The sequence below is a fragment of the Heptranchias perlo genome, chromosome 26, assembly GCF_035084215.1.
Source record: "Heptranchias perlo isolate sHepPer1 chromosome 26, sHepPer1.hap1, whole genome shotgun sequence".
Lineage (NCBI taxonomy): Eukaryota > Metazoa > Chordata > Chondrichthyes > Hexanchiformes > Hexanchidae > Heptranchias > Heptranchias perlo.
Genome location: NC_090350.1, coordinates 41,304,941 through 41,330,960, shown reverse-complemented (window position 1 = coordinate 41,330,960; position 26,020 = coordinate 41,304,941).

The following is a 26,020-nucleotide window of genomic DNA, read 5'->3' as shown; positions in this document are numbered from 1 at the left end:
GGGATGGGCAATAAATGCTGGCCTTACCAGCGATGCCCACATCCCATGAATGAATAAAAAAAACAACACATTCAGCGGTTGGCCATGTCACCATCCCTCACTCACGCATCTCTACTTTCTCCCCTTGTAGGAGAAGAGAACCTAGAATGCACGGGAGAGGGCGAAGACCGGAGGGGGGCCGCAACATCAGGTCGTCCTCACAGACACCCCGGAGCAGGAGGCTCTCGAATTGAGCTGCACCCTCAAGTGCCTGTCCCGGGGACACCGAGACTGCCACCCGACAAACGGCTGGTGACAGAACTTTAACATTCAGCACTCACAGTAGCAAATGATATTACCATGCCTTGCCATAATCAGCACCTCAACATCTGTCATCATGCTTAATATTGCCTTCTGTTCTGTTACAGGGCCTTCAGCGACAGCCCTGACGGCGGAGGGCGATTCCTCAGAGGACCTGCCGGCTTCTGAGGGGTCACCATCACATCTCAGCGAGCCATCCACCAGCGCAGATACAATCATCTTGGCGGGTCCCCGTCGTCACTTAGTCGGGGTTGCACATGTTGAGTCACCACACATGTGTGAGCACGAGCAGACACTGGTGGCAGGGGCAGCTGTGGAGAGTCCGCGTTGGTGGGAGCACTCTTCTCCAGGCTCTGCTCAATTGGACACAGATGCTGAACCCTGGGGGCCATCCATGAAAAGGAGAATGATCGAGGGGCAGCAGCACATTTGCGAGGTGCTGGAACTGGTGTCACGCGCACTCTCCACAATCGCACAGAGGATGGAGGAGTCCAACTCCTGCATGAGTGGAATACTGTCACAGGGACGTGAGGGCATCTCTGAGATAGTGTCGCGGGTAAGTGCAGGAATATCTGAGATGGAAGGAAGGCTAGCCTCCATCAAGCTTCAACTGCTGTGTGCAGTTTTGGTCTCCTTATCTGAGGAAGGATGTCCTTGCCATGGAGGGAGTGCAACGAAGGTTTACCAGACTGATTCCTGGTATGGCAGGACTGACGTATGAGGAGAGATTGGGTCGACTAGGCCTGTATTCACTAGAGTTTAGAAGAATAAGAGGTGATCTCATCGAAACATATAAAACTCTAACAGGACTAGACAGACTAGATGCAGGGAGGATGTTCCCGATGGCTGGGGAGTCCAGAACCAGGGGTCACAGTCTCAGGATACGGGGTATGCCATTTAGAACCGAGATGAGGAGAAATTTCTTCACTCAGAGGGTGGTGAACCTGTGGAATTCTCTACCACAGAAGGCAGTGGAGGCCAAGTCATTAAATGTATTCAAGAAGGAGATAGATATATTTCTTAATGCTAAAGGGATCAAGGGATATGGGGAAAAAGCGGGAACAGGGTACTGAGTTAGACGATCAGCCATGATCATTTTGAATGGCGGGGCAGGCCCGAAGGGCCGAATGGCCTACTCTTGTTCCTATTTTCTATGTTTCTATGTTTCAAGCACGGGTCAACAATGAGGCCATTGAGGCCCTGACAATGGCTGTTCGCACTCAGGGTGAGCAACTTTCTGCCGCCTTAAACAGGCAGGCAGATACACTAGCACTGGCCTTACAAGGCTTCACACATGTCCTCCAAACTGTCGTCCAGCAGAGTGGTAGGAGTGATGTGGGCCTGGCCCAGGAGAGGGATGATGGCAAAAAGGGACATAGAAACATAGAAACATAGAAAATAGGAACAAGAGTAGGCCATTCTGCCCTTCGGGCCTGATCCGCCATTCAAAATGATCATGGCTGATTGTCTAACTCAGTACCCTGTTCCCGATTTTTCCCCATATCCTTTGATCCCTTTAGAAGTGGGGACGCCACTCAAAGCGCTCCCATGTCTCATCCGTTGCCCCCCTCTCAACCAGTACCCGCAATGCTGCCTCCTCTCCAGGTGGTCGAGTCTGCCCCTGCACAGGTGCAGGTGGAGCAGTCTTTGGAGGGGCCCTCACGGGCACCGAAACCCAGAGGGCGTCGGCCCAAAGCATCTAATCGGTCAGGGCACGAACAAGAGCAACCTGCCACTACCTCTGCTGCAGCCACAGGGGAAGCACCATGTAGGAGTAGTAGGAAGCGTAAAGCAAAGGTTTTGTGAGCACAAAGGGGATGCACGAGGCTGTTTGACGCTTTGTCATGTTTTTTATTTATATTTGATTTTTTTTCCACTCACAATAAATCTTATTATTATCACCACTACTGCCACATCTTGCCCATTCTTGACTGGTTTGTGCAATAAGTCCCTTTCATGAGGTTCACCATGAACACCCACACTTGATGCCACCTATCGGGTCACTCTATAGTGGGTGTAGGTGTAGTTGCACGACTATTTTGTGCAGGGGTTGGGGGAGGTGGCTGGTGTGGCCGCTCCCCTGTCTACGTGGTGAGGACTGGACTCTTCACACTGTCTGATGTTAGGAGAACCGTTCACATATCAGTGACTCCCTGGCCTCACGAGCAGCCAGGTGAGCCGCTGTTCTGCCCATGGGTTGCTCCTCCTTCTCGGCCTCCTCTTCCTCAGCCTCCTCCTCCTCAGCCTCTTCCTCCTCGTCCCCCTCCTCCTGATCAATATGGGTGGCAGATGTGGATGGGGCCTCCTCCAGTGGCACCCCTCTCTGTTGTGCCATGTTGTGCAGGGCACAACAGACGACTATAATACATCCCACTCTGTCTGGTGCATATTGAAGCTCTCCCCCTGAACGATCAAGGCACCTGAAGCGCATCTTGAGCAGCCCTATAGCATGCTCAATTGTAGAGCTGGTAGTGATGTGGCTGTCGTTATATCGATGCTGTTGCTCGGTGGTGGGGTTCCTCAACGGTGTCATGAGCCACGTGTGCAGGGGGTATCCCTTGTCCCTGAGGAGCCAGCCCTTGCGGGTGTTGGGTGCGTGGAAGAGGGGCGGGATGTTGGACTCCTGGAGGATGAAGGAATCGTGGCAGCTGCCAGGGTATCTGGCGCACACGTGAAGGAATCTCTTGCGGTGGTCACAGATGAGCTGAGTGTTGATGGAGTGATAGCCCTTCCTGTTGATGAACAGTCCTGGCTGGTGTGGAGGTGCTCGTATTGCTATATGGGTGCAATCGATTACACCCTGCACCCGTGGGAAACCAGCCACAGCGTGGAATCCCGTTGTCCTCTCCGTCTGGCTGAGGTCATCCATGGGGAAGTTGATATAGTGCGAGGCCCTGCGAAACAAGCCGTCGGTGACCTGCCTTATGCACTTGTGTACAGACGACTGAGAGGCCCCGGCGATGTCCCCGGTGGCACCCTGGAATGATCCGGAGGCGAAGAAGTTGAGGGCAGTGGTGACTTTGACAGCGACAGGTAAGGAGATGCTGCTCGGCCCAGCCGGGAGCAGCTCGGCATGAAGGAGGCTGCGGATGTCCGCGACTACCTGGCGACTGAGTCTGAGCCTCTGTATGCACTGCTCCTCAGAGAGGTCCAGGAAGCTGAGCCTCAGTCTGTAGACCCTGTGGCGAGGGTAGTGCCTCCTGCAACGCCGCTCTCTCTGTTGTTGCCCTCCGTGCTGTTGTGCAGATGCCTGTAGCGCAGCACTGTGTTGTGGAGCTCCACGTGGCGGAGGTGGACGGCGTGCCTGGTGAGGCTGGTGATGTTGCTCATCCTCAGATGAAGTGATGAATGCAGCCACGGCGCCCCCCATCCTGACGGTGTGAGTTTGAGGGGGTCCGCAAAGTAGGTAAATGTGTTTGCACAGCAGAATTTAGGGTATAAATTAATAATTTTGAGTGGAAAGACAAAGGCGTTGCAGCCAAAACTTTGTCTGAAGTGACAGAGTGCCCTGCTGCAATAAATGAGGTTTTCCCCCCAACTGTCAAATAATCCTTTGCATCTCCCACTGGCTGCTGGCTGAAACACGTCTGCTCCAACAGGGAGTGTTTCCCACAGCACGGGAAACACGCTGAGGATACTTGAAAATTGCACCCCTGCCAAAATCTCCAGTCAATGAGGTCTGTCAAGGACCTCAACTACCTAAATAAGTATGTAACTTGTCATCCCGCCGGCTTTAATTGCCAGTGGGAATCCCGCATGCGGGAGCTGCGCGCGCACCCGAGCGCGACATTGGGGAACCCGGAAATGGGCGGGTTGGAGCCGGGCTCCGGTCCCGCTCCGGGATTCCCCCATTTTACAAGCCCCCTCGCCCCCAACGCGCCTGCTCAGCCATCCGAAAATCGGCCGCTTGGTGTGCAAAGACAGAACACATTCCATCCCCAAGGACAGATCTTCCTCAACTTGACAAGCACACACAAAAAAACTTACAAAAAATAATAACAAACAAGTGCTAATTGTGCATTTTTAACCTAGTATTATTTACAGATACAGAGGTTATGCAAGCAGTTTTTCTAGATTAAAAAGGAAAAAGTTGTTGTTAATCCATTGAGATCTAACTAATGTGATGTATTGAGTCACCAGTTGTTGACGTGTAATTGCGACAATATCTGACCTATATTTTTTACGGTGTATTCGGTCTGTTAAGGAAAAATTAAATCCCAGAACAATGAAGATAATTGGCCAGACAGATTACAGAGGAACATTGCTCGCCATTTTGTTCATTGGGACTTAATTTTTTAAGACATTAAGACGAAGCTGCTTAATTGAGTGTTTTCCCTTTAGAGAGCATACAGCAGTGATACAGGGGAGGTCCTTTACTAATAATGATTATGAGTAATATCTGAAGATTAGCATTGCTGTTCTAAAACCATTACAGACATACATCAAAGATTAAATACATTTTTTGCAATATAGAATATGAAAACAATAAATATCGATCAATAAAGTTGAAAGGATCTGTGTCTTGTTACCATGAGTATTTACTATATTTGGCTTTGATTTGTGCATTAGAGGCTGATGAGGAGGTTTTGAATAAATAGAAAATACTTTATTGATCCAGTAAGAGGCTTACCCCCATCTCCCTGACAAAGCTCGTCCCTCTACGTGCAACTGCCTGTCAACATGGAGGAATAACAAGAAAAAATGCTGAAAATACACAGCAGGTGAAAGAAAAGAGATATTTTGGGTGTGTGTTCTCTTCATCAATGAGGAGAGTTGCTTCCCACATCCAACCGGCAGGCAGCACAGAATTTTAACCCCCACTCAAAAATGCCCATCAATGAGGAAGATCGTTCATCACACCCAACCATTCACCGGCAAGACTTACTCCCCTGCTTGCAGCTGCGCAACAAAGAGGCTCATCCATGTCCACAACTGCCCTGAACAAGAAAGTCTACCTTTGCATGAAATTCTTCATCTACTCCCAGCCAAACATAAAAAAGGGGGCTAAACCCCACCCCCCCGCCATACCCAACCATTCACCAAAATGGAGGCTTCCCCACACAATTACCCAGCATTGAGAAAGACCACCTTCATACCCAATCACTTACTAATTTATCCCATCCTTCATGCAGCCAATCAATAAGCATTGCACCCTCTCCAAAACCAATATAGCCTTCCCGAGATTTGAGCTCACAACCTCTAGGTTATTAGTACAGTACCATAACCACTAGGCTACCCTACCTACTTGCTGTAGCTCTTTGGATAATACCTTAAATCAAGGTCCCATCTGCCTGTTCAGGTGGATATTAAAAGATCTCACGGACTATGTGAAGTAGAGCAGGGAGCTCTCCTGATACTCTGCCAACATCCAAACCCATCAAAAAAAAACAAATAGAGATTAGTTGGTCTTTCATCTGTTTGTGGAGTGTTGTTGGTGTATTTACCTACATACCAACAGTCATTAAACTCTGAAAGCTGTGTTTTTGAGACATTTCAACAACATATTAATGTATTATATAAATGCAAATCTCTTCTTTAAATCCCATGTCCATCAGCTGCAGTGTATTTTGGATATTTTCCAATTTGTGTACTTAAATTGATTTAATCCAACAAGCCAGGTAAACCTGAGAAAGAAATTACCATGGGTTTTGGGACGGAGCTGAATTATTCTAACCCACTATTTCCTGACTCCAGTCACTGGTCCGAAGCAAGTAATTGTTCATACCATTTAACTAGTCACCTTGTACTCAAATATGTGTCACCTAATTTCTGAGTGAAGTCACCTTATGCAGTTTGTCTTTGAAAAGAAAATTTCTATCGCAGCGTTCACGACCTCAGAATGTCCCAAAGTGCTTCGCAGCCAGTGAAGTATTTCTGAAGTGTGGTCACTGATGTAATGTCAGAAACGCGGCAGCCAATTTGCGCACAGCAAGATCCCACAAACAGCAATGAGATAAATGACCAGATCATCAGTTTTAGTGATGCTGGTTGAGTTAAATATCGGCCAGAACACCAGGGAGAACTCCACTGCTCTTCTTCGATTAGTGCCTTGGGATCTTTTATTTCCACCTGAGAGTGCAGACGGGGCCTCGGTTTAACATCTCATCCTAAAGAATATTTTGCAAAATCTTACGAAACTAGGAGAACTACCCTACCACTGGTAGTGTGTCAAGAAGTTATCCAATCACCAAGACAAAGAAGTCAAAAGGAACTAACATGAATAGAACCCCTGGGAATCCTCCCCCCAACCCTATATAAAGGGGGTTCATGGCCAAAGCTCTGAATTCCGACTGCTCAACATCTGAGGGGTCGCTGTCTTTATGGAAACATGTTTGCTAAAACACCATAACAGAAAACATGTTACTGCATCACTGAATCGTCACTGCAATACTTGCCTAGGAACACAGCAATTGGTTTGCGGTTTTCATGGAAAAACTAATGGAATCTTGGAATGCAATTCCCCAAATACTGGGGGAAATTCCAGGCTCCCATGTGATAAAAACAGAATTTGGCTTGGTCAGTCACCACAAACCAGTGGCCCTGATTATTGGGAATAATGGTCCTCCCTGTATAATTAGTCAAGGCCCTGGCTAAAATGTTAATGGAATCATGGGATGCAATCAAGAAAACTAGTAGAAAAAAACTCATAATCCTACACAATAAAAATGGAATTTGACTTATTCATTGGCATAGGCCAGTGGCCCTGCCAATGTGGTTAATGACAGGTGGCTGTTCTCTATAGCAATATGTTGATGCTCTGAACTCATCCAGTTTATATTCATAGCAATGACAATAACACTGAAGGAACCATGTATGCAATGTTGTTCACATATCATGATCGTGATTGTACGTTAATTTTTTTTATTCTCGGGATGTGGGCGTCGCTGGCAAGGCCGGCATTTATTGCCAATCCCTAGTTGCCCCTTGAGAAGGTGGTGGTGGGCTTTCTTCTTGAACCGCTGCAGTCCGTGTGGTGAAGGTTCTCCCACAGTGCTGTTAGGTTGGGAGTTCCAGGATTTTGACTGATGGACGATGAAGGAACAGCTGATAGATGTCCAAGTCAGGATGGTGTGTAACTTGGAGGTGATGGTGTTCCCATGCACTTTCTGCCCTTGTTCCTCTAGATATTGGAGGTCATGGGTTTGGGAGGTGTTGTCGCAACTGCTGCCTGCGGACTGACTTTGAAGTCAGGTGAATAGGTACTCGCACTCCAGGTCTACAGCCTACATTATTGAGATCCCCATTGCAATTACCACTAACATCGCCCCATGCTCCATGGTGGATTATAATCCAGACATGCTCCCTGACTGCAGATCCAGGTGGTGACTAGACTTTGCAGCATGTTCGCTACGGACACAAGTGATGATCCTGCACATGCTCCTTTTGAAAATAGGCTTCGGGAGGTCTGAATCCCAAGGCTTGGTACAGTTTTGGTCTCCTTATCTATGGAAGGATACACTTACCTTGCAGGTGGCGCAACGAAGGTTCACTAGATTGATTCCTGGGATGAGATGGTTGTCCTATGAGGAGAGATTAAGTAGGATGGGCCTATACTCACTGGAGTTTAGAAGAATGAGAGGTAATCTCACTGAAACATATAAGATTCTGAGGGGGCTTGACAGGGTAGATGCTGAGAGGTTGTTTCCCCTGGCTGGAGAGTCTAGAACAAGGGGTCATAGTCGCAGGACAAGGGGTCGGCCATTTAAGACTGAGGTGAGGAGGAATTTCTTCACTCAGAGGGATGTGAATCTTTGGAATCCTCTACCCCAGACGGCTGAGGATGCTGAGTGGTTGAGTATATTCAAGGCTGAGATCGCTAGATCTTTGGACCCTAGGGAAATCAAGGGATATGGGGAGCGGGCAGGAAAGTGGAGTTGAGGCCAAAGATCAGCCATGATCTTATTGAATGGCGGAGCAGGCTCGAGGGGCCATATACCGTACTCCTCCTCCTGTTTCTCATGTTCTTATGTAATGCGGCACAGCCAGCAACAATGGTGGACCTCCATCCATCAAGGGTTTGGGATTCTGCTGATACCTGTTAACATGCACTTCCTCGCCCATGGCCTGTCTTCATCCTGCATTCCCTCCTCTACCTCGGAACTATGCCCCTCATAACTTGTGTGGGTGAGCTGGGGGCCTCAGGTACCCGCAAGAACCAAATGGCAGCCTGCACGGTCGGGAGTTACAGCTGCCGGCCACTTAGTGTTGTTGTCAGTGAAGTATTACCTCTAGTAGCTCAGGACCTGTGTCAGGTGTGGCTCAATGCTTCGCACACTCGCCTTTGAGTCAGAAGGTTCAAATCCCACTCCAGAGACTTGAGCGTATAATCCAGGCTGACACTTCAGTGTCAGTACTGAGGGAGTGCTGCACTGTCGGAAGGGCCGTCTTTTAGATGTGACGTTAAACCGAGGCCCCGTCTGCCCTCTCAGGTGGATGTAAAAGATCCTATGGCAGTATTTCAAAGAAGAGTAGGGGAGTTCTCCCCAATGTCCTGGCCAATATTTATCCATCAACCAACATCACTAAAAAAACAGATTATCTGGTCATTTATCACATTGCTGTTTGTGGGATCTTGCTGTGCGCAAATTGGCTGCCATGTTTCCTACAATACAACAGTGACTACACTTCAAAAGTACTTGATTGGCTGTAAAGCGCTTTGGGATGTCCTGAGGTCATGAAAGACGCTATATAAATGCAAGTTATTTTCTTTCTTTCACTCTTTGGGTAGAGTTGGTGCTGCCAAGGGGGCCCCAGCATTGCCCGGTTGCGATGTTGGCACGGTGGGGCTGCGGGGCATTCCTGTAATATACACGCAGCGTTAGTGAAGAAACAGCTCCTTTCTCAAGCACCGCCCCTTTGACACAAATGCAAACACGGTATCAGCCAATTCAGGCATCATTTTTCATTTGTGAATTGCCATCTTAATAAACACTGAATTACAGCCTTTGAAACATTAGGTTTCCACAAGAAAAGGAGATGTGGGGGGGGGGAGGGGGGGGAAGGACAAATCAAGAGGATGTATAACACTACAAAAACTCATTCACCATCACCTGGCCATTTGAATGCTTTAACATAAATGCAATAAGAAACCTATTAATAGCCCAGGGATATGAAAGTGGTGAGGAGCGTTAAATATTTAAGACAATAGAGCTGGCTGATAATTGAGGAATAATAGATTTCTGAAATATTCATGGATCTGTATGTGCGCGCACACCTGTATAAAGCCATTTTTATATTGGCGGTAAGGCACCGGGAGACTCAGTTTAGATCGGTGATCTCTGAGCAACAACAACAATTTGCATTTATATAGCGCCTTTTACATCGTAAAACATCCCAAGGTGCTTCACAGGAGCGATTATCAAACTGAATTTGACACCGAGCCACATAAGGAGATATTAGGACAGGTGACAAAAAGCTTGGTCAAAGAGGTAGGTTTTAAGGAGCGTCTTAAAGTAGGGGAGAGAGAGAGGGGCGAAGAGGTTTAGGGAGGGAATTCCAGAGCTTAGGGCCTAGGCAGCGGAAGGCATGGCCGCCAATGGTGGAGGGAAGAAAATCGGGGATGTGCAAGAGGCCAGAATTGGAGGAGTGCAGAGATCTCGGAGGGCTGGAGGGCTGGAGGAGGTTACAGAGATAGGGAGGGGGCGAGGCCACGGGGGGATTTGAAAACAAGGATGAGAATTTTAAAATCGAGGCGTTGCCGGACTGGGAGCCAATGTAGGTCAGCGAGCACAGGGGGTGATGGGTGAACGGGACTCGGTGCGAGTTAGGATACGGGCAGCAGAGTGTTGGATGAGCTCCTGTTTACGGATGGTATCTCAACTCTCTATGTTTGCTCCCGTTGCCGCTGGTCCCTTTTCGATCCCACTGTGGATGCCCAACAGAAGGAGCTCTGTGTTTCTCATGCCTCTCAGAGTCACCCTTGAGTCCCAAGATGTTTGGATCCCGCAGGCAATGGGAGGTGAGAAGTTTACCTCTTTTGTTTGGCCATTTTCTGTGGCTGCCTCTGCCACTGACGGCGCACTATCAATCAAAAGGTACCTCTTAATGTTGTATTTTCAATGGGACAAGGCTAAGTGAAATTCATCAGTCGTTCACATAACCAGATAATTACAGTGTTCAGGGCAAAAGAAAAATATACCCTAGTTTTTCAAACTCGTTCTTTCTTGAGTTTTGAATCTCATAAGAGTTACTTTAATTTGGATTTATCGGCTGCCATTTCGATCAGTTGATGTAAGGATGTGATAAAGTGGTCAGTGAGGAGACGGACTGTGGAGCATTAACATTTCATGTCCTTAATATGACTGGATTGGCAAGGGCTGTGCTTAAGGAAAGGTTGTTTAAATTTGATCCTGCTGAGCAAACAAGAACTCTGTACAGTTACACAGTGAGTAAACCTTACCCTGCTGAATAAACACTGACTCTGTACAGTGGGAAGTTTTACTTTGTTAAAGGCGCAATATAAATGCAAGTTGTTGTTGTTACACAGTAAGTAACCTTTATGCTGCTGAATAAACAGCAGCTCTGCACAGTTACACAGTAAGTAACCCTTTCCCTGCTGAATAAACAAGAACGCTGTACAGTTACACAGTAAGTAACCCTTTCCCTGCTGAATAAACAAGAACGCTGTACAGTTACACAGTAAATAACCCTTACCGTGTTGAATAAACAGCAACCCTGTACAGTTCTGCAGTGAATGACCCTTTCCCTGCTGAACAAACAGTGACTCTGTACAGTTACACAGTGAGTTGTCTTGCTGAGTAAACAGGTACTCCATAGAGTTCCACCGTGAGTAACACTTGAGTTGTTCAGCTCCCCGATCCTTTATCATACTTTCTTTCTCAAGCGACAGCAGCATCAGAAATTCTTCATTTTTCATGATTTCCCTCTTGGACAGTGATGGACAGTCACCGTCATGTGTATCTCTCGCTGCCACCAGATTTTGTGCCCTTGTGTTTCAGAGACCAATGCTTAAAGAGCAGAGGATGTCCAGGGGAACCTTTTGTTGAAACTACTCCCACTTCTTGTGGAAGAAAGTGACAGACTCACCTTGACTTTCTTTGGCTTTTTCAAAAAATGTTTATTTTTTTTGCTGTCATGGAAACCCTGGGGCAGAGTTCCCCTCCCTGTTAGGCTGCTCCATTAACATCAATCACTGGGCATGTCCCAGTACATCCCAGTGATTGATGTTAATGGAGCAAACAGTGCAGTGGAGAAGGGGGGAGGATTGAAGCCTTAAACAGGCCCCCAGGGTCTTTCCAGAACTGCCTCAGCTCGGGAAAGTATGTTGCAGAGTTGAAAATCTGTATTCCCAGGACTATATTAGGTGTCAGCTGTAGCTCAGTTGATTGCACTCTCGACTTTTGAGTCAGAAGCTTGTGGATACAAGCCCCACTCTAGAGAATTCAGCGTAAAATCTAGCCTGACGCTCCAGTGCAGTACTGAGGGAGTGCTGCATTGTCGGAGGTGCCATCTTTCGGATGAAATGTTAAACTGAGGCCCCGTCTGTCCTTTCAAGTGGACGTAAAAGATCCCATAACACTATTTCAATGAAGAGCAGAGATGTTCTCCCTGGTCTCCTGGCCAACATTTATCTCTCAACCAACATCTAAAAAACAGATGATCTAGTCATTATCTCATTGCTGTGCACAATTTGGCTGCCGCATTTCAACATTACAACAGTGACTATACTTCAAAAAGTACTTCATTGGCTGTAAAGCGCTTTGGGACATCCTGAGGTCGTCTTTTGTTTTTGTAATAGACTAGATGCTCAGCAGATCCAACCAATCCAGAACAGCGCTCAACAAAACCAAAAGAATGCTGAGCGAGGCAGCTAAATCAATAAAGTGCAAGTCCGAGGAAGTCTTGCTCACACTGTACAGGACTTTGGTCAGACCACACCTTGAGTACCATGTCCATTTCTGGTCACTGAGTCATAAGGGAGACATTCATGCTTGGAGGCAGTGCAAAGAAGAGCCAAGAGGCTGATCGGCAGAGTTAAAATGAAAGAAAGACTTGCATTTATATAGCACCTTTCAGAACCTCAGGACCTCCCAAAGTGTTTTATAGCCAGTGAAGTACTTTTTGAAGTGTAGTCACTGTTGTAATGTAGGAAACGCGGCAGCCAATTTGCGCACAGCAAGATCCCATAAACAGCAGTGAGATAAATGACCAGATAATCTGTTTTTAGTGATGTTGGTTGAGGGATAAATATTGGCCAGGACACCGGGGAGAACTTCCCTGCTCTTCTTCGAAATAGTGCCATGGGATCTTTTACATCCACCCGAGGGGGCAGAATAGTGAAGAAAGACTGGGGTTTTCCAACCTTGAAGAAAGAGTCTGAGAGGCGACCTTATCGAGACATATAAGATAGTAAATGGTATGGATAAGGTGGAACCAGAAAATTAATTTAAACTAAATTGTGAGATGAAGACAAAAAGGACACACCGGCATAGACCAGTTGGGCCAAATGGCCTGATTCTGTATTGTGAATTCTATGTAATTCTATGTAAAAACCAGTAAAAGGAAAATTTAGGATTGATGGAAAAATTAGGAAATACAGAAATACTTTTTAATAAATGGGTGGTAAGTACAGGTGAACTTTACTATAACAAAGCCCCTCAGGATCAGCTGAAAGGATTGTTATATGAGAATGTTCACTGTTTGACGATTTGCTGCATCAGAAAAAATGAAGAAATGACCAATTTGAATTGAACATCATTTTATTCAGTTAAAAAAACTATATGGCATAGATTGCTTCATATTATTCATGCTTTTCTCGATGCACACTGTTTCTATCTTGTTAACCAATCCAAAAAGATCCTCAACTCACGGTAATGGTGGTGTGAAGTTACACACAGTTGCCATTGCCTTTCTGAACTCATCCAGTGAAGGGATAACTAACTCTGTGCCTTCCAGGTCCTCGTCACCAAAAATTTCCTCATCCTCCCACTGACTCAATGTCACTGATTCAGTAATGTCCTTATCGCTCATAGTTGCTCGTGTAGAGGATCGGTTTCCTTCAAATTCAATCTCCTGTCAATTTGTTTCTGAAATTTTACCAATGACTGCCTTAGGTCTTAAATCATGCGGCTGCTTAAAGCGATCCAGCCTCCATTGTGAACATTTGAAGTATTCGAGACCTAAACAGCAGCCAAATCTTTTCGGCCTTATCGCGTAACACGTCGTCCGACACGGAAACGTTACTCTCTCTGGCTGGTTTAAACCAGCGATAGACTCCTTCATCAACATCTTCATGAGTCTCAGTACGGATTCATTTCCTCTGGATCAGCATTTAATCTTCGACAATAGCAGACTTGATTTCTCCTCTGTCGGATCACATGGTTGCAGCACTGCTCTTTGCTAAGCCGGGTTCTTTACAGATTGTGGCTCGTGATTTTTTTTTATGGTCCAGATCATCGATGATTCGAAGTTTTGATTTCAGAGACAAAGACGATCTCTTGCTCGCTATCTTCATGCCCCTGGTTCCTGGTTTGATCTGGCCCCCCCCACACCCTTTGCCTCGTTTCAATGTGTGTGCCGTCCGCCTCATCAGGCAACGAATGCTTACATCGTGCTGGATTTGTACAGCAATTGGTTCAATTATTATTCCATCAATGTATCCGGGTCGGTCTGAGTCGATCCGGCTTAAGTGTTCGTTGTAGTAGGGCTGATTTCCATTGAAAAAAGTCGGGTCTTGCCTTTGGGATTGTTTAAACGGAGTGTTTGTTATAAGCAAAGTTCATTATAGTGAAGTTAGCCTGTAGGTGGGTGGTGGAACAAGACATCTTACTGAGTTTCAAGAGGAACTAAACAGAGTCATGTCATCAAATGGGATTCAGGGTTATTAGAAATGCAGCAAAGCAATACTGTGGATAGGGGGACTAGATGGACCGAAGGGAATACTGTGGATAGGGGGACTAGATGGACCGAAGGGAATATTGTGGATAGGTGGGCTAGATGGATCGAAGGGAATACTGTGGGTAGGGGGACTAGATGGGCCGAAGGGAATACTGTGGGTAGGTGGACTAGATGGACCGAAGGGAATATTGTGGATAGGTGGGCTAGATGGATCGAAGGGAATACTGTGGGTAGGGGGACTAGATGGACCGAAGGGAATACTGTGGGTAGGTGGACTAGATGGACCGAAGGGAATACTGTGGGTAGGGGGACTAGATGGACTGAAGGGAATATTGAGGATAGGTGGGCTAGATGGACCGAAGGTCTTCTCAGTTGTTCCTTGCCTCCAGTCAATCGGTTGATGTTTGTCTCTCTGTAAAGGGTGACGCTTTGCTTACAACATCACATTCAGACAGAAAAATGGTCTTCGACATTTTTTTTCACAGAAATCCCATTTTGCTCCAACACCTTTCATTTGTGACCCGTCCACGTGCGATGTTACGTGCCAGGAGAAAACATTCCTGACTCAAAAGATTGCTGAGTCTACAAAATATCATTAAGCTGGCTGTAGCAAGTGTGGAAACAAAGCTGACCACGGTTGGGGATAATGTAAAGTATGCATTACAGCCAGTAAGTTAGAGCGGTCACCAGCAGCAGAGGCCAAGGATAGTTTAATATTCAAATTGCCTGCAGGCAGCTCAGACTGGGTGTGCGGTTGGAGAGAGGCTGCAATGACAGCTGGTTCAGCATTTTAAACAGAGCCTGTACGAGGCTGGTCTCAGTGTAATTAAGCTGGATACTCAGGCAGTGGGAGGATATTCTCTCTTATTCTGAGCTGACTGGAAGGTGCTGATTCCCTTAATCTCTTGTGGCCGATAAGTGCCCATTGCTGTCTGAAGTTCCCAAACTGGTGTGTCGATTCTTCAGAGCACCAATGCCAAGATGGAGACAGATTTATCGCACTTGTCATTAAATCAAAAACTGACTTTAAGCCTAATTTGAACATTAATGTAACCTTTCCAAATGCGCTTACTTGCGAAAATTACATTGGGCCGGATTTTGCTGTGAAAATAACGGGGAGTCTAACAGGGCTCGCCATTATTTCAGGGCAAATAGTAAAGTAACTTCTGGTGACCGCACACTCGTGGCTAAACACGGAAATCCGGAAGTTGCTCTACCAGATGCCCTGCTCCTCCGTAAGCTTCGCGGGAAGGGGATCTCACCGGCTGACTCAAATGAATGGAACGGCGTGAGGTTCCTGCACTCCCCTGATGAATACGGACTAATCTCACCAAAAAAAAGGCATGTCACGTTATTTAAGACGAAGCCCCCTTTTAACAGCATGGTAAGTCTTAATGACGGCCAAACAACCTCACTGGCACTGAAATTAACTTTAACAAGTGTGGAGTCTCTTCACTTCAGATTTTAATTGTTGTTGGACATTTAAAAAAAACATTAATTTTTTTTTACTTTTTCTTTCTGTCTCTTTTATCTCTCTCTTACTTCAATCTTTCTTTCCCTCTCTTCGTTTTGCTTTCTGTACCTGATTTGACATTGAATTCACTATTCTAACTTACACTTCCTGGTTCAGACTCTGCGATGCTTATTAACATGCGTCAATCTGATTGGTTAAGAGGATACACAGTTGCTTGCCCCGTTCGCAGAGGTCCCAGATGCCTGGGAGAGGGGCCCGGGAGAGGGGTCCTGGGAGAGGGGGCCGGGAGAGGGGTCCTGGGAGAGGGGGCCGGGAGAGGGGTCCTGGGAGAGGGGTCCTGGGAGAGGGGGCCCAGAGAGGGGCCCAGGAGAGGGGTCCCAGGAGAGGGGGCCAGGAGAGGGGCCCCAGGAGAGGGGTCCCGGGAGAGGGGCCCGGAGAAGGGCCCGGGGGAGGGAGCTGGGAGAGGGGCCCGGGGGAGGGATCCCAGGAGAGGGGGCCCAGAGAGGGGGCCCAGGCGAGGGGTCCTGGGAGAGGGGTCCCAGGAGAGGGGGCCCAGAGAGGGGCACAGGAGAGGGGTCCCGGGAGAGGGGGCCAGGAGAGGGGCCCCGGAAGAGGGGTCCCGGGAGAGAGGCCCCGGGAGAGGGCTGGGAGAGGGGCTCAGGAGAGGGCTCCCGGGAGAGGGGGCCAGGAGAGGGGCTCAGGAGAGGGATCCCAGGAGAGGGGCCCCAGGAGAGGGGTCCCAGGAGAGGGGTCCCAGGAGAGTGGTCCCAGGAGAGGGGGCTGGGAGAGTGGTCCTGGGAGAGGGGGCCAGGAGAGGGGGCCGGGAGAGGGGTCCCAGGAGAGGGGTCCCAGGAGAGGTGCCCCAGGAGAGGGGTCCCAGGAGAGTGGTCCCAGGAGAGGGGGCTGGGAGAGTGGTCCTGGGAGAGGGGCCCGGGAGAGTGGTCCTGGGAGAGGGGGCCAGGAGAGGGGGCCGGGAGAGGGGCCCAGGAGTGGGGGCCTTGCTGGATTGAGGGTCCTGGGAGAGGGGGCTGGGAGAAGGGGCGTGGTGGATTGAGGGCCTGGGAGAGGGGGACGGGAGAGGGGCCCGGGAGAAGGGGCCGGGAGAGGGGGCCGCGACAGATTGAGGCCCCCATGAGAGGAACTTGCCGTGACAAAAACCAAGAAAATTTCTTGGTAAGTGCAAGTCTAATGAGCAGTGGGCACTGTTCATTCGCCGCTCAGAGGAGAATCCGGGCCATTGTCATCATATTTACTGAACTGCATCAAAAGAAAATGTAACTTAGGAAATGTAGCATGCAGCATTAGAAGTGACTTGACAATCAGATTTCAGACATGCCTGTGGGATCCTTTATGTGAGAGCATTCACACCAGAGAGCTCGGAGAGAGTTTCTCCGTATCAAGAGAGTTCAGTGACAATCACATTCAGCCTGTTTGTTAATACTAACACTTTTAATTTGCAAATACTATAGATAGAAAAATAAGGGCACGCTCGTCTAGTTAGCTGTGGCTCAGTGGGTAGCACTCTTGTTTCTGAGCTGGACAGGCACTGGTTCAAATGCTGCTCTAGAGAATTGTATAAAATCTAGACTGACACTCCCAGTGGAGTGCTGCACTGTCTTTTGGATGAGATGTTAAACTGAGGCATCTGTCTGTCCTCTCGGGTGGACGTAAAAGATCCCACGGCACTATTTTGATGAAGAGCAGGGGAGTTCCACCTGGTTTCCTGTCCAATATTTATCCCTCAACCAATATCACTAAAAAAGACAGATGATCTGGTCATTATCACATTGCTGTTTGTGGGATCTTGCTGTGCGCAAGTTGGCTGCTGCGTTTCCTACATTACAACAGTGACTACACTTCAAAAGTACTTCATTGGCTGTAAGGTGCTGTGGGACGTCCTGAGGTCATAAAAAGCGCTAAATAAATGCAAGTTTGATCTTGCTTTACAGGACCCGGACTTTTACATATTAATGAGGCTCCGCCTTCCTGCGGCGGGCACCTTTCCCGAAACCGAAAACCGTGCAGTTAAAATGGCAGAGGGCAGGAGCATGTCGGGAACGTAGCGGGAGGCACACGACCTGGACTTTGAACCTCCTGCCCTCCCCGTTCCCGTGGGGGCAGACAGGGTTAAAATTGGGCCTCAGGTGTTGACTTGTCATGGTCATCGAATTGAATCAAATCACTATTTTTAAGTGAGAGCACTAAAATCTGAAGAACATGTAGTGTCTTGTTTTAGGATTAATTAGAATTACTTTTCAGGGATTGATTCTCTTGTGCACACGGTATTACATTACAAGGCCTACAAGCTTAAGATATGGACAATTAAGGACAGAATTGTCAGGCTAATGGGAGCAATGTGTATCAATGTATTGCTGTAATATCTTTCCAAACTACGTCCTGGGACAGATAAGGTGAGCAAGCAATCTGTCACTATGTGGAGGCTAAAACAGTTATTATGAATTATAGTAATTTTCACCTTGGTTTGATTAGCTCCACAGTCTCCTGAGGATGTAAGATCGTTCCTTTAACCTTTACTGCTTCTGGATGAATGAGAGCTGGCAGCCTTGGGAGCAGAAGTATATTTTGAAGATGAGGAAATTCATATCATGAATGGATGAATGCCATATGCACAGCAGAACCGACAGATGTGAAAGGCTTGTTGTATTTGGACCAAATGTGCCAACAACCAAAGTTAGAAATGGAAGGAGCTGGTTGGGGTTCAGAAGATCAGCCCGATTGAGACCAGACGCAGGTCTAGCTCTCAATTCGAGCTCCCAGGCCAGATCAATCAGTACCTGCATTGCTGCTCCCACCTTCAGGGCCCCAGTCCCAAGTCTGAAGGAACAGATGAAAGCCAGCTCGACCAATATGTCCCCTCTGGGTCCTGTCTAGAGAAGGGGGGATTTTCTCCTTAAAGCGGAGAAGGTTAAGAGGAGATTTAATAGAGATGTTCAAAATTATTATGGGTTTTGAGGGAGTAGATAGGGAGAAACTGTTTCTATTGGCAGGAGGGTTGGTAACCAGAGGACACAGATTTAAGACAATTGGCAAAAGAACCAGAGGGGAGATGAGAAGAAAAAATTTTTACGCAGCGACCTGGAATGCGCTGCCTGAAAGGGCGGTGGAAGCAGATTCAATAACAACTTTCAAAAGGGAATTGGATAATTACTTGAAAAGGAAACATTTACAGGGCCATGGGAAAGAGCAGGGGAGTGGGACTAATTGGATAGGCCTTTCAAAGAGCCAGCACAAGCATGATGGGCCAAAAGGTCTCCTTCTGTGCTGTGCGATACTATCTATGATTCTAAGTCGGTGGAAGTTTCAGCCACTCAGGGTGCGTTTGGCAAAGGCCAAGGGTTGGGTTTCTGTGAGATGCAGATTTGTTTTTTTAGCCACGAAATGCGAGATCCTAATCCTGTCTCCAACATCGTTGCATTTAATCTCTAAATTATGTATCAACATTATCTAAGGCAAGCTAATCCCCAGTAATGTGACCTTTCACTGCATAATCAATCTTTCCTTCCCGTTCTCCTGGACAGCTAACTTCAAACATTTTTACTTACTTAATTGTCTTGACTTCCCGACAGCTCCAAACATCCATCTGGAGGTCAGAGCAATGCCCAAAACACTGGGTTCTCATTGCCTGAACCCTGGCTCCAAAAGCCATTTTCTCAGCCCATTGAAAACCCAGCTGCTGGGATTTGGCCTGGTCATGAAAAGGTCAACTCTCCGACCTGCAAGATCACAACAAGCAGGAAAAGAAGAGAGACTTGCATTTATATAGCGCTTTTTATGAGCTCAGGATGTCCCAAAGCGCTTTACAGCCAATGAAGTACTTTTGAAGCATAGTCACTGTTGTAGGAAACGAGGCAGCCAATTTGCATACAACAAGGTTCCACAAACAGCAATGAGATAATGGACCAGATCATCTGTTTTTAGATGTTAGTTGAGGGATAAATATTGATCAGGACACCATGGAGAATTCCGCTGTTCTTCTTCAAAATAGTGCAGTAAGATCTTTTACGTCCACCTAAGAGGGCAGATGGAGCCTTGGTTTAACATCTCATCCAAAAGACAGCACCTCTGAAGAATGCACTACTCCCTCAGTACTGCACTGGAATATCAGCCAAGATTATGTACTCAAGTCTCTGGAATAGGACTTGCACCCACAACTTTCTGACTTAGAGGTGAGAGTGCTACCCAATGAGCCACGGCTGGTACAGGAAGGGTTGGCAATGGAGGAGCAAACTCAGTAGCCCCCAGAAACCCAACATGTTTTGTTTGACTAAACACTCAAGATGATACGGCAATACGATGGCTGCTTTTATTTCAAACTCCGGAATCTTCAAGAAAGGTACAACATTCGGTAACAGAGGCGACCAATGGAGTGTGATTGCTGCAATATGCTTACTCCCATTAGGGGCCCCTCTACTGTTCAAAGAACAATATGCAAGTAAAATACATAGCACAGCCCACCCATGTAAGTAAACTGGTCTGTGAAAGACTAAAGATTAGCTTTATGTCTGAAATAAGGAATAACACAGTCTGGAATGTGTTTCAAAGCAGCAATACCACTTGAGGATATGACGACACTGATAAGCCCTTTGAGCTTTGCTCCAGGGGACTACATGTCATTTTAACCTCACATTAGATTACTGGGCTCTACTGCGCCAGCCGACTTGCTAGCTGATATGTGTTCTCTATTAAATGCCAATTGCTGCATCAAATATCATTAAGCTTTCAAAGTTATGTTTTTGTAAAGCAAAATGTTACATACTTCAAAAAAATTGTACTCAACTTTTATCCTTTCAGTTTTTGTCACGCTATGAAAATTAAGTCGCAGAGGTGAAATTTTGAGATACGAAAGATTAAGTGATTAAAAGAAAGTCACACCCACTGGGAAGTTCTCCTTCTCAATGTCAGGAGAGGGCCACCTACTGTCCAAGTGTGATGATACCACTGGCTACCTTTACTTTACTTATAAACACTCCGAACGGGGCTGCGAAAATAAATATTTCTCTGTTGTGAAAGGCCAAGGCCCAAAGTATAGAGCAAAAACCAAAGTTGAAAAGAGTACGAGAAACAAGTTGAAAGCTAAAGCCTGAAGACTGTAAGTGAAAGGGAAGAGTGGGTAAGGAGTTTCCCAGAGAACCATGGGGGCAAAAGATTCCAATGCACCCATTGCTGGTTCGGCACTGGGAGTGCAGACTACAACATCTCACACTCCAAGCCCATAATTTTCCGTCTACCAACTGCAACCGGGATAGAAGATTGCAGCCGGGGAGTGTACGATTTCAGTAAGCACTCTCACAATATTTTTACACAATAGAAGTTAAAGCACAGAAGGAGGCCATTCAGCCCATCGTGTCTGTGCCAGTGCCAGCTTTTCAACTGGAACTATCCACTTCAATCCCATTTCCAGGGGTGGTGTTTGCCTTGCGGGAAGGCTCGGTGCAAAGGTTTGGTTTGTGGCCCCTACATGAGACGTTAAACTGAGGGAACGTTAGGATCTCTCTGGATGGATGAATTAAGATGGGCCAAATGGTCTTCCTTGTCCGTAATTATCTTGCCAACTCTGCGATCATAAGTAAATCAGGAAGAAACTTAAAAAAAAATTCCCAGGGATATACGATGAACAACCAAGAGCTAGTTAAGATAAAAGCTGGAATTCAGTGGAGAGTTCTACTGGTATTTGCAGAATTTGTTATGTAATATGAACGGCCGATTGAATTACAGCCTGTCACTCACTGGCAGCTCTCTAACACAAGACTGTAAGATTCAAAAAGTCCACCCAGCTTCCTTCATCAGTCCAGGCCCTGTGATCGAGAAAACGTTCCTCCCTCTTAGTTCTACGATACTCTATTTAGCATTAATTACAGAAAATTCATTTTTTTAGGATGTTCCACAGTAAATGACTGAGGATTTGAAAACTGAGGACTTGGATGGATATCTGTAAGATATATGAATGAATCCATTGCTGGATCAGCCTTGATCTTTCTGACCTTGGGGCTGTGTTACCTGGGCAACAAAATGTACTGTGTAGTAAAAAATTCATGACCAGCTTATGTGAACAGTATTACATCTTTTTTTAATAAGCAATTTTATTTATTTTTTTCATTCCTTCATCTCTTTTAAATTTCCACCACACCAGTGGTGCAGTTGAACACATCGGAAGGTGTCTGCAAATGACCTGCTCCTAGGCCTCTAACACCAATGAATTAGGGTTGCCAACCCTTCAGGATGCCCTGGAGTCTCCAGGAATTAAAGATTAATTTCCATGACACTGCTGCATGCAAAATCATAGGGGCATTAAAAAAAACGTGAACACTTTTGTTTATTAGTTATAAAAATATCAGACATGTGAGAAAAGGCTGTTTGACTGACAGTAAATAATCATCCAATCGGGTAATGAAGAGTCTATTCGCTTTCCAATTGGTGTAGGAAGGCGGGGCACCATGAGGATGGACGTTTTGGGCGACCAATGGCAGGAGTGTGGGGGCGGAGCAATCGGGGGCAGGCAGTCATGTGATGAAACCTCCAGGAATATGTCCAACCAGGGTTGGCAACCCTACAATGAGTGCATAGTGAAGGACACGACCAAGGTCAAAAAAAGCGGAAACATTTAGGGAGGGAATTCCAGAGCTTAGGACTTAAGTAGCTGAAGGCACAGCTGCCAATGGTGGGGTGATGAAAATCGGGGATGTACAAGAGGCTAAAATCACCTCAAAAGACTGTGTTTTGACCTACTGTACCATCCAATTCCCTGCAGAAGTGAAACTGAAAACACTACCCTATTAAAAATAAATCTAGTTTTCTCCTTCTTTTGGGTTTTGCATTTCTTTCCCTGTTACGGCCTATTCATTCCTGTCAATGAATACCATAGTCCAGTAACATAACCGCTACACCACAGTGGGCCATCGTATACCCGCACAAACAACTGGAACCAGGACAAGAAAGAGATGTACACATGGACAATGATCCACATCTGTGCCGCTGCCCAGTGTTTGGGTATTCCTGAACCTTGTCCAGAAGGCACTGAATTATATTCCACCAGCAGTGGATTGGGATGAATAACAGACATGGGCGGCATTCCTAGTTGGTTTAGAGCTATTTCATGGAAGCACAACACTAACCAAATAGAAGGTTGAGGGGTGATCTGATCGAGGAGTTTAAAATGTTAAAAAGATTTGAGAGGGTGGATGCAGAGAAACGATTTCCTCTGCTGGGGGGAATCAACAACAAGGGGGCATAATCTTAAAATTAGAACCAGGCCATTCAGGAGTGAAATCAGGAAGCATTTTTTCCACACAAAGGGGAGTGGAAATCTGGAACTCTCTCCCTTAAAAGGCTGTGGCTGCTGGGACAATTGGAGCTTTCAAGATTGAGATCGATCGATTTTTGTTGGGTAAGGGGATCGAGGGATATGGAGCAAAGGCGGGTAAATGGGGTTGAGGTACAGATCAGCCATGAGCTAATTGAATGGTGAAGTAAGTTCGAGGGGCTGAATGGCCGACTCCTGTTCCTAATGTTCCAGTGTTCCTAAAACTTGCTTAGGTTAAGATGCACATCAGTAATGAGCTCCTGATCATCCACTGCTCTTCTTTATGTAAATGTCTTTGATTTCTGGTTCTGAAACTTCTTGAATGGAAATCACCCTCAAACGATACCAAAACTCTACTTATGCACCAGGTATCACAACTATCTGGGACAGGCAAGATGGTCCGGTGGGTCTTTTCCTGTCCGACATTTCCATATGCTAATACCCTGCATTCCTGCTACACTGCTACTCTCCGAAAAAGTCATACAAGGTCAGAATCAAAAATTTACAAGATAATCTCTGTGCCATCTCCATGAATAATACACACTTTATCTTGTTTGAAGTTTATTTTAAACTTAGACTCAATCCCCATCCCCTCACCACTGTGTTATGAATTGTGTTTGTTAATTTAGAGTGGCACATTTTTGTAGAATGTGATCTTTAGATAACATGGGGAAAGAAATCTGCTTTTCATTCCCCTCTTTAACTTGTTGGTAACTGGCAGGATAAGATCTAATTATCCCTATTATATCATTTATATAAAAAAAATTCATAACCAGGAATCTTCAAATTGGTACAAGACACAATGAAGCTGATTTTCACTTTCGACGGGGGACCCAACGACTTCACTTCAGTGGAAAGAAAACATTGGAGGGTGACAAGTTTCAGCAAAGGCTGGGCAGGGTACGGCTCTTTTATCTGGAAAACAGCAGACCTGATAGAGGTTTTTAAAATTCTGAAGGGTGGATGTGGAGAAACTGATTCCACTTGTGGGTGCATCCAGGGCAAGGGGGCATAAATATGCGATAGCCACTAACAGATCAAACAAAGAATTTAAGAGGAATTTCTTTACAGAGAGAGAGGTGAGAATGTGGAATTCGCTGCCACATGGAGTGGTTGAAGCAGAGATCATTGATTTAAAAGGAGGCTTGATGCATACATGAGGGAGAAGGAAATAGAGGGAAACTGGGGTGGGGGGGGGGAGGTGATGGGAAGAGGTAATGAGAGTAGTTGGGGGCTTGTGTGGAGTATAAACACCGATATAAAAAGTAAGAAAAGAACTTGCACTCGGTCAGGAAGTCCCAAAGCACTTTACAGCCAATTAAATACTTTTTTGAAGTGGAGTCACTGCTGTAATGTCAGAAACGCAGAAGCCAATGTGCACACAGTAAGGTCCCACAAACATCAATGTGATAATGACCAGGTATTGTGTTTTCTGCTCTTCTTTGAAATAGTACCATGGGATCTTTTATGTCCACCTGAGAGAGCAGTCGGTGCCTCAGTTTAATGTCTGATCCAAATGATGAACAGTGCAGCGCTCCTTCAATACTGCACTGGAGTGTCAGGCTGGATTTTGTGCTCAAGTTTCTGGAGTGAGTCTTGAACCCATAACCTTCTAAATCAGAGCTGGAAGTGATACCACTGAGCCAAGGCTGACACATAATATAGGACTCTTTGAAAACAGAAACAAATTAACAAATGAGACTCAACAACAACAGATGTTAGAAAGTGGTAGCTGATAGCTGGGACTTGTACACAGAAGGCATTAAGATTGTCCCTTTCATTTAACGTGGTAATTGTATTGCACTTCCCATATTCAGAAACAAAAGGCTTATTGGGTGAGATGGTGTTTGTATCCCCTGTCAAACATCACTGAAGTATTGCAGCATAATCATTTTTATTTAAAAAAATGCTTGTAGGGCTAAATGTGTAACAAAATGTTGATTCTCTTGGCAACAATAATTTTCATGTGATGAAGTCTTCTGCCATATCTGACAGTGCCAATGGTATGGACAATCTATTTAGATGTTTTCAATTGGCAAAGCCTTTTGGCAGGCCAGATGGTACTTACTGCGCATCAGCTACATGTTAACTATCCGAGCGATTCATTGAAAAGGAAGAAAGACTTGCATTTATATCGCGCCTTTCATGACCTCAGGACGTTAAATAGCACTTTTCAGCCAATTTTTAAGTGGAGTCACATGTTGTAATATAGGAAAGGTGACAGCCAATTTGCTCACAGCAAGGTCCCACAAACAAGAATGAAATAATGACTAGATCGTCAGTTTTAGCGATGTTGTTTGAAGAATAAATATTGGTCCAGGACACCGGGGAGAACTCCCCTGCTCTTCTTCCAATAGCTTCATGGGATTTTTTCCATCCAGAAGCAGACGGGACCTCAGTTTAACATCTCATCCGAATGACGGCACCTCTGTCAGTGCAGCATTCCCTCAGTATTGCACTGGGAGTGTCAGCCTAGATTTTTGTATTCAAGTCTCCGGAATGGGGCTTGAACTCACAAATCTTCTGACTCAGAGGCGGGAGTGCTACCCACTGAGCAACAGAGTGCTACTGCTCCAGGGTACCCGTGTCACTGCGGCCCATCTACCCTTCCACTCGTCCATTTCTTGTTGTTGACCATGCACTAGAGGCCGTCACCTGGCCAACCAGAACTCTCCAGCCTTCCCATCTTGCCTCTTTTTGTCACTGAGAAACTTGGATGAAGGGCCAAGGCCTATTGAGCAGGACACCATCAAGATTAGAAACAGTAGGGGAGGGAGGGAGGGAGAGGGAGAGGGAGAGAGAGGGAGAAGGAGAGAGAGAGGGGAAGAGAGGGAGAGGGAGAGGGAGCAAGATGAGATAAATCAAGAAATAGTGACAACAAGTTTGTGTTTTTAAAGCCTGTTGATTGTAGAAAGAAGGGAAGACTTAGGTGATGAGGAGTTCCTCAGTTTTGAGGCTCTGGATTGAAGATGATGCAGTGAATCTGGATTTCAACAAAGTGAAGAAGCAGGAAGGAGGAAAAAGAGCAAGTAGGATAATAAATTTGGAGTTTAAGGGGAAAAGGAAAC